This window comes from Lepidochelys kempii, chromosome 2 (genome assembly GCF_965140285.1).
Source record: "Lepidochelys kempii isolate rLepKem1 chromosome 2, rLepKem1.hap1, whole genome shotgun sequence".
In the NCBI taxonomy this organism is placed as follows: domain Eukaryota; kingdom Metazoa; phylum Chordata; order Testudines; family Cheloniidae; genus Lepidochelys; species Lepidochelys kempii.
In genome coordinates, this window is record NC_136381.1 from 155565805 (window position 1) to 155575955 (window position 10151).

Consider the following 10151-nt stretch of genomic DNA (forward strand, 5'->3'; position numbering starts at 1 on the left):
TTAGTTAAATTTCAGAAAAATGATTGGCTAAGGTATAGCTAAGCAGATTCAAGTTTTACTATAATCTGTAGTCAATGAGGAAGTGGGTGGGGGAGATGGGAGATGGGAACAGGGAATGGGGGTAAGAAAATTGGAATCATGTTTTGCTAAAGGGGGAAATGGGAACAGTGAATGGGAGTAAGGAAGTTGGAATCATGTTTGGCTAAGGGTAGGAATGGGAACAGGGACACAGGTGTAAGGCTCTGTGGTGTCAGAGCTGGGAAGGAGGATACTAAGGAAGGAAACTGGAATCATGCTTGCTGGAAGTTTACCCCAATAAACATTGAATTGTTTGCACCTTTGGACGTCGGGTATTGTTGCTCTCTGTTCATGCGAGAAGGACCAGGGAAGTAAGTGGGTGAAGGAATAAGCCCCCTAACATCTTGGTGCCGGTGACTCGGATGCATCGCATTGGATAGGTGAGTGGCAGCCTGTAAGTCCCCCTCCCCAACAGTCCGCGCAGCTGCTTGTTGCGGGTTCTGGCAAGCCAGGGTAAAGGATTTTTTGGATAAATGGATAAGGAAGAACCAGGGCCCATACCAGGTGCAGGGGGTCAACCTGGGATGAGATTTAAAAGGAAATGGAGGAAGTGTTAGGGGACCCAGAGGGATGGGGGGTGGCTGAGGAGCCCACCCTCCTTGGTATATGGGTAGTGGAAGAAGGTCCCTGCCCATGGGGGCTGAATGCCTTCCAGGGAAAGGAGGCACTTCAGTCCGCTTGTGAGAGGTTTGAAGTAAGGGCAGCATTATGGGAAGCTGCCAGTAATCTTTCAAGTTTGGTGCTGCTTCAGCAAGGGCTGCTGAAGGTTTTTAAATTAGTTAGGGGTAGTGAAAGAAGATTTGGCACAAAAGGGTTTATAGTCAAAAGCAGAGTTAACAGACGACCTTTAGAGACTGGAGCTGGGACTTGGTCCTGGGGGAGTGGAGAGAAAGAAAAAAAAATGTTTCAAAGTGCAATCTGCCTTTCCACACTCTTTTGTTTTTCTGAAGTTTTAATGGAGGGTACTTTGGATACTTATGTGAGATGTGAAGAAGGAAGTTTTTGTTTAATGATAAAACCCAGTTATATAAATGTAACTGTATGTGCAACTCTGAGCAGTCACATTGGTTGGAAGCTTGGTAATTAAATTATCCAAGGGGGTCAGGTAGAGTGGCTACTACCACCACTGTGCTTCTGTCCACAGAAACCTTTACAGCTATTCTGAGGGAAAATGGGCCCTTTTCCCACAGAAATGGTCTATAAGGGACTGCTGCAGGCAGCAGGCAGAGAGAGAATCTGATCAAAATTATTTGACTTTTGGGTAATGTAATCAAAATCACTAAAGGATGGAAGGGGTTTCTTTTGGAACTTAACTTGGCTGCCCCTGGTTGTGTCTAGTTGTGCAAGATGGAAGTGTAATCGGGGTACAGTTGTGTAAAAAGAGTAATTACAGTGCAAGGGATGTTAGGCAAAACAGAATTTTGTGTGTGTGCACAGGTAAAAGAAAAGGAAAAGGGGAGGAATGATGGGAACACTGAGCCTTGGGATGGCTCTGGGGGATTAGATTGTTGCTTTGGTGGGTGTGCATGAAAACTCTGTAGGCATGGGGGAGGCAGTTACACCTTGTGTAAAATTAATATGGCTAACATAATGTGTGGAGGTTAAACTATACGGAAGGAATGTGCATTTTCCCAGGACGTGTGCAGTGTATATTGGAGAAGGAGTAAAAGAAATGCAAATAAAACATGGTACTTAATTAAAATCCTAATAGGGCTCCAAAAGGAGCCACAATAGGTTGTGCTTTCTTTTTCAGATCTCTGCGTGTTTTGGAGCAGGAGATGAAAGTAATCAGAACTCTGGTGGAAGTAAAATGCTTCCCTTTTAAGACAGTGTCTGAGCTGCTAACAGCTTTGGATCCAGAAGGAAGCTAGTAAGCCTCTGTGTGTAAATGCAAATTACCTAGCTGATGGGCACAAAGGAGCTGCAAATAAGGAATACATCTGGTCAGCAAACAAGCTACTAGAAGACTCAGATTATGGCCCTCCAGGAAAGGGAGGTAAAAAAAACAAGTCAAGCCTGAAAATAAGGGGGACAGGTTGACCTTAAGGGGTGTGTGTGTGTACAGTGCTAAAATCTGAAGCTGTGTCTCAGCTATTACCTGAGAATAAACTTAAAGCTTGGTACAGCAGAGAAACTATTGCAAACTCGGTCTGTTGTACAAGAGGGGAAACTGAGGTACACCATCTCATGAATTTCATAAATGACCAGTGAGTGAGGTAATTCACTAGCCTGACTATAGAACAAAATAAGGACAGCCTGGAGGTAATTCTTCTGTTTTTCCTGCAATTAGCAAGGAAATTTGTAAAAGAAAGTGGTATTATTATTAAGCAATAGTCTGTCCCCACCATGGGGACGGAAATTGTTTCTTTTGTTTTTCAGACACTCTACAAGCAAGCTGGCGCCAGTGGAAGAATAACTCAGAATACCATGGATCTGTGTTTTGTGTTGTTTGTTTGTGGTGTTTGTCTTGTTGCTAGCATTGCTGTGTTTTAATGAACAGAAAATCTCATGACATGGGTGGGGGATGGCTTCAAAAGGCTGACCTTGGGGGGGAAGATGTGTATGGGAATGCAAAATGCTCAACTAGGAGGCCAGCACCTGTGTAATAGCTACCGTGGTACCTGGAAATGGAATGGCAGCTAAGGTGGCCCCCACAAGCCCTATGGAAATAATGAGAAGGGGAGGAGCTCACTGGGAATTAATGGAGGGGTGTGTAAAATAGTGTAAATCAATAGAAGATGTTTGGATGTGCCCCTCTCCTATGACTATAGAGGAGCAGGATCAATGGCCTAAGCAAGGGGTGGACAATTGGGTGTACTGTGTATAAGGTGTTTTTCTGGGAATGTACATAGTACTGGGGGCACAATTACACCAGCCCATAACCAAACTACACACATCTACATGCTGCTATCTGGACTTTGGTGCACAAATGGATCTGTGAATCTTATTGCTGTGAATAATCAAACCAGGGCTTACTGCCTGATTCCATACCAAGTGGTCAAGCTGGTTTGGACAATATCCCATTTCTCTGTGAACATTCAATGAACTTATGATATGGACAAAAGCAAGCAAAACCTGCAGGGTAGCTTGTTGCAACTGCCAGCAACTGGACACATAAGATCGTGACCCCGTCGAAGGAGGACAGGCAGTGTTTTGGGGTGTCTCCGATGTTGGACCATACTGCAGTGGTCAGGACTCGGTGTTGCTGTGGATTTTGTATTGTTAACTGTACTTGTGTTACGTTGCATATGGAGATAATCTATAAGTAATGTAGTAAGCCCTCCAAACCCTACAGTGTACTAGACAACCCGGACCCAACCTTCTCGGGCCTGCTATAATGGGAAGTCTGGAACACTAATTGGAATAGGTGTGGTATGCCCGTACGAGAGAAGGTGCAGGGCACTATACTACACAAGGGGCAGTGGGACAAATGGAATATCAACACCTTCCACCTTGATGCCTGGCCCTATCAGGAAATGTGTCGCCATATGTCCTATGCTTTTCCAGGGATACTGGGGCAGGAGGATCCCAAAAGAAAAAGAAAAAAAAGGGGTGGAGTGTTAGGATATAGATACTCAGGCCTGTCTGCAAAGGCCTGTACTTTAAGAATTTAGGGGTATTCTTATCACTTGGCTAGTTCTAGAAGTATAAAAGAAAGAATCAAAATCACTGTCTGCTGATGTAAGGGCCTTCTCTTACTGTGACAGTCTGAGGCCCTGTTCTTAGGCTAAGGCCTTTGGCTAAGCAGCAGAGGCAGCCATAAGCTAGGAAGGGAACAGTCACATCCTCACATTCCAAACTAGTCACATTGAAATAAGGTGCTATTGGGCTGTTAGGCACTATCAGGACAGGATTGTATTCCTATCACCTCCAGAGAAAGGGAAGTGCCTAGAAAATTTAAAAGGAAACTTAGTTTGATAGCATCCTGTCTGGCAAGAACTCACTTATCAATAGCTGGGATGTAAAATCCTCACTTCTGTATTGTCTTGTCATTATAGTTCCCACTTTGCTATTGTTTGTCTGTATAATCTCTGTCTGGTTCTGTGATTGTTCCTGTCTGCTGTATAATTAATTTTGCTGGGTGTAAACTAATTAAGGTGGTGGGATATAATTGGTTACATAATCATGTTACAATATGTTAGGATTGGTTAGTTAAATTTCAGAAAAATGATTGGCTAAGGTATAGCTAAGCAGAACTCAAGTTTTACTATAATCTGTAGTCAATGAGGAAGTGGGTGGGTGTGGGTGTGGGTGGGAGGGGGTGGGGGTGTGGGTGGGTGGGGGAAAGGGGAGATGGGAACAGGGAATGGGGGTAAGAAAATTGGAATCATGTTTTGCTAAAGGGGGAAATGGGAACAGTGAATGGGAGTAAGGAAGTTGGAATCATGTTTGGCTAAGGGTAGGAATGGGAACAGGGACACAGGTGTAAGGCTCTGTGGTGTCAGAGCTGGGAAGGAGGATACTAAGGAAGGAAACTGGAATCATGCTTGCTGGAAGTTCACCCCAATAAACATCGAATTGTTTGCACCTTTGGATGTCGGGTATTGTTGCTCTCTGTTCATGCGAGAAGGACCAGGGAAGTAAGTGGGTGAAGGAATAAGCCCCCTAACATCCAACAATCCTCAAAACAGAAGAAAGAAAACCAGAAAGAAGGGGGGGATATCCGAGGGGATAAAAAAGAACAAACTATGGGGTAGGAATTGCAGCAAGATGGACAGGAAATAAAATAAGGAGCTCAGCCTCAAGGAATAAAAATACAGTTGAGAGGCTGGGACTGAGAGAAAATAGTAAAGACAGATGGAGAAAATACTGCTTCCTTCTATTTGGCCATTTACTGTACTGCATCTTGATTTTTCATTTTGTAAGGAGAAAAAAAGGTGGAAAAAGAGAGGGAGCTGGGTGGCTTGCAGAGGAGGGAGGACCCTCTGCTGTGACACTTCCTGCCTCACATCATAGCAGATGTCCCCTGTTTCTTTGTAAAAATCTGGTCTCCCCACCTGATGACAGAGGAGTTCCTCTCTGTCTGTAATCCCAGCAGTGCACATATGCACAAAGAAACCCTGAAAGCATAGCAAACCAGGTATTCTAATTGCTGCATTGAATACAAAGAAAAGTATACCAGCTTTAAAAGTTTCTTAAATATAATGAAAAAAACAATTTAACAACAAGAGAAGAAGCTGCCATCTGTGATGATGCAAACTAGGAATGAGTAGATAAACTTTCCTATTAGCATTAGAAATTAGTAAGTTTCAAAAGCTGTTAAGTAAAAATCAATGCACTCTGCCCACTCATCCATGTTACTCAGGTCATTCTAACATACCACACTGCTCAGCAGCTTCAAACAGCCTCCAAAACCAAAACTAAAACTTTGCCACAAAGTGTGGCATTTCTTCCCGCAAAAAATCTTATAGAGGTCCATGATGGACAATATTCATTCGTATATCAGTGGCAAGTTTAAAGTCCAATACCTTGTGACTAGGACTAGGGAAAGGGGGAGATTTTCTGCTTTCCAATGGGCCATGCTGTACTTGCTTCTACCTCTGGAAAAGTGAGTGATGTTGTGGTTCAAAGGTTCAATCACTCATGAATAATGCAGCCATGAATAATGCAGCCATCTGAAACTTACAAGTAAACGTTTTATACCACACCTTCATGTATTACTAATATTTATTATTTGCATTGTGGTAGCACCAAGGAGCCCTCATCATGGACCAGAAACTAGGCACTATGTAAATACAGAACAAAGAGACTGTCCCTGCCCCAAAGAGCTTACGATCTAAATATTCATTCTCTCTCTCTCTCTCTCTCTCTCTCACACACACATATATACTTACTATTATAATCAGATCTTCACATGTACATACAGTCTGCATGTGCCCCCATGGAGCAGGCAGGGTCATGGCCTGACTCCATTAGAAGGCTTAAGAGACTGCCAAAAGTTGTTTGAGATACCTAATGACTAAATGCATCAAGAATGTGCTTTGAAGCACCTTCTCTTAGATACTTCATCTGCTTGCTTCAATATGTCGCGGCACATTTCCAGTCATTAGATAACTAAGAAGTGCCTTGAGACATCTCAAAACATCAGATCTTTTGAGAAGGTGCAGCGAGATACATCAATACATTTGTCCCTTACATGTGCTGAACGACTTCTGTCAGCCCTTTGGCTATTCCATGGAAGAGGAGAAAGAACTCCCTTAGCTCACATCCCATGGAACAAATAATTTCCATGAGATATGGGCCATGGACTATAAATGTGCCCAGTAAAGATTTCTAGTAAGCAGAAATCTTTGTTGAAATGGAAGTAATTTTCTGTGCATGTCCCACAGGATCAATATGGGAACAAGTTAGGTGCGTGAAAAACTGTTACATGGTAAATCCTGAGAAACAAAGGACTAAGTATTCTCACACCCTTACCTGTTCCCATACAAATTCCTCTTGCAGTCACAAGCATGTGCAGAAGATAATTTCAGTATGCCCAACGTTCTATGCTGGCATAGGGCATAAACAATACATACTTTGCATTAAAAAACAAATTAGTGGATTAAAAGTTACATACTGTGCAAACTGAAACCTTTATTACTTTAAAATACTAAACTATTTTCATTCCACCTTATCTTGGAAAGCATACTTCCATGAGGACTAAATGTTCAACCTTTTTATATTTGGCTGTTTTTGAGTTATTTATTGGCAAAAGTAGATTGGGAGAATTATTATATTTTAAAAAGCTACACACAGAGAAAGAACAAAGCAGGTGTGTATTATTTTATACACACAAAATACTCTAACTCCAACATCTGCATCAATTTCATGTGTACCTTTAAAAAAATTATTTTCAAGCTGAGCCCAAGGATGGACAATTTCAACTTCAAAAGACACATTTTTGAGAAAGTTACGAGTAAGAGAAGATAGAATTAGAATGGAAAGCCTTACCCAACCCTATCTTTAGTTTTCATTAACCACAAACATTATGCTATATATGGATATCATCTGCTATTTAACTGCAGCCATCTCGGGGGAGGGGGGTGGTAAAGTTGAATTCATTTAACAACACACAGCAGCATTACAGACAGTAATGGTTGAGCAGGAAAATGAAGAAAAAATTATTCAATTTAAGTTAAAGGAAAAAATGAGAGTAGATAATATAATGATCAGAATTAGAAGTTGGTCATGACACCATGGCTAAAGCCCTTGTTTTTAGGGGGTGGGGCAAAATGGCATTGGATTTGTAATGACCCGAAGCAGTCAGGATGCTAGGTTTACAGCTCATTCAAATGATGGAACTGCCAACAACCCAGTGTCCCACTTTCCTACAGCATCTAGGTTTTCCTCAGTGGTCTCCTATCCATGTATCACCTAGGGCTGACCCTATTTAGCTTGAGATGTAACAAGATCATAGTGCGAGACAGTACGGCTGCAAGCATGGTTTCTCTAAAAGCAGATTTTCCACTATGTGAATTCACAGTTGTCTTTAAATACGTTGTAATTAAAAATACATTACTAATCATAATGAGAGGTATACATAAACTATAATATTAATATTAAAAATCATTTTTTAAAATTTATTTTCTAATCCTGTTTTAGTACAAAGTGTTAATAGTTACTGTGGGTTGTTAGATAAAAAGACAGGTAATTAATTACAGTCCACAAACCTGTTTGTATTTCTGTACTGGCAAAATAAAATTTTAAAGCAACCCAACCTACTAGTTATGGAGGACATCAAAAGCAGTTTGTGTAAGGCAAGAGGTAACAGAGGCAGGTTATTATTTCTAATGTTTTCCTGGAATCTCTTTTCAAAATAGACAGAAATATGAATCCTACCAGGCTTTCATGCATCAGGACATCTCAAGCATTAAGAGCTTGTTCTTATTTCCTTGCTGGTTCCTTCTTTCCTCTTCTAGTTAAATGAAACAGAACAGATTCTAGCCTGACAAAGAAGAATGCACCACCCAATGCATACATACAGGCTGCAGCTGATACACAAATACAGAAACATAAACCATGGCAGAAATAATGAAAAATGTTCATGTTATTACCCCAAGTCCCAGGAAGGCCTCGCTCTGTTGTATATGTAAAAATAACCCCACCCTTAGATACCAAAGCACAGCTCAAATGATTTCTCTGTACTCTTAACAAAGCACCACGATTACCAATCTAATCCCCTCCCCCTACTCCGTTACTGTGTCGGGGCTGGGCCTTTTTCCTTCTTTACCTCCCTACCGGCAGGTCAGACACCGCTCCTTCAGCTCCTACCAAACTCCGATCTGGATTTTCCTGCCCTTCCGAGTGAAATCAAATGAAAGGAATCCATTTCATGCATGTTACAGTGGAGGAAGATCCAAAGTGGATGAGTGGGTGGATGTTATTTTCATTTATTTATTTTAGGGGATCTGACCACCTGTATCCCACATGCCAACTTTTAGACTTGATCAAGAGGGAGAATTTGGTTTGATGTAGGAAAAATAAAAATAAAGTTCCTGGTTCCCCTACAAAGTTCCAAAATATCAGGTGCAGTATCTTGCATTTTAGAAGATTCTCAAAGATAACCTGCAAAGAATGAAAAACCAGGCTTGTAACATTTTTAGTAGATGATGAAGACCTGAAAGATTTCCCTTTCCTGGCTTTTACCACTGCCCTCTCCTTCCCGCCCTCCCCGAAATTCTGGTCTGCTGAGCCTGGAAGACTTCGGAACTAGCGAAATCACAAGAAGAGTGAAAGCTAAGGGAGAAGTGTTTTTAGTCAAACTGTTTAGAATGAATTGTTTTTGTTAACTGTCTCAGTTTCTGCATTGACTGCTCTCGCCTCCGCCCCCAACCATCTTTCTGGTCTTCCTTGAAGGCACCCTTTTAAGGTTTCTAGCTCCCAACCGTTACCTCCTCTTGGGAGGAGGACACCTGTGTCTCTCTCCCTACAGAGGGAGAATTTAGGCTTATAGTCCCTATGCACTTCACTGTGGTTTCTCCAGCATCCAGAACCAGTGGTTAACATTTCTCCAGGAGCTATTACAGTTACCAACCAGCCTTCACAAAGCAAACTGCTCTTGTTCTTAGAATAAAAGCATTACACAGAAGACATAGAGAAGACAATAAAAACCTATCCTAATGCTAATAGCATACTAGAGGTATCCCAGCTTCCAATAGCAGCAGGACATCTGGGCAGCTGGCCAAGATGCAAGCTGGATCCATTTCATGCATGTTACAGGGCAGCCACATGCTAGAACAGTCTGTCAGAATTAGCAGGCAGCTAGCACTATCCCCTTGAGGTCACCTGGTTAGACCCTTGTTTGTGGATCAGCTGGACCTTGGATAATTAGCATGGGCCTATTTTAGGAATCACAGGTGATTACCTCAGTAAACATATCAGGGCTCCGAACATTCACACCCAGAGGTGACTCATCAGTCTCAGAAAACTCATCACAATTAGGGGTCAATCTTTCAAACCCCAATGCTGGCTGTGCTCTTTTGGCTACAAGTCTATGGGCTTGGCTACACTTGTGAGTTAGAGCACGTTAAAGAAGCCCCGGACGCACTAGCTCACTACCCGTCCACACTGGCAAGGCACGTCGGGTGCTCTGACGCCGCAGCTAGAGCACTCCTGGTACTCCACCTTGGCAAGTGGAATAACATTTGGTGCGCCCCTGCTGGAGCACCACGGTGCCAGTGTGGATGCCCTGCTCTGTTAGTGCACTCTGATCGGCCTCCAGAAGTGTCCCACAATGCCTGTTCTAGGCACTCTGGTCATCACTTTGAACTCTACTGCCCTGCCCTCAGGTGACCAACCTTCAGACCTGCCCTTTAAATTCTCTGGGAATTTTGAAAACCCCCTTTCTGTTTGCTCAGCCAGGCGTGGAGTGCTCTCAGCAAATCTTTCCAGGTGACCATGCCTCCACACACCAGGCGATCCCCAGTATGGAGCAATGGCGAGGTGCTGGACCTCATCAGTGTTTGTGGGGAGGAAGCTGTCCCATCCCAGCTGCGCTCCAGCCATAGGAATTATGAAACCTTCGGGCAGATATCAAGGGACATGATGGAAAGGGGCCATGACCGGGACACACTGCACTGCAGGATTAAAGT

At 42.8% G+C, this 10151-nt stretch overlaps 1 protein-coding gene across 2 annotated transcripts in view; it reads right to left on the bottom strand.

Moving 5' to 3' along the window:
- MSANTD3 (Myb/SANT DNA binding domain containing 3) overlaps positions 1 to 8273 on the bottom strand; it is a 33268-nt gene extending 24995 nt beyond the window's left edge. Inside the window, exon 1 of one of the 2 annotated variants that reach the window (XM_078851650.1) lies at positions 8115 to 8273. The gene's annotated coding sequence lies outside the window, so the exon portion shown is untranslated. The other variant, XM_073332502.2, reaches the window with a different exon arrangement.
- Positions 8274 to 10151: the final 1878 nt, after the last annotated feature.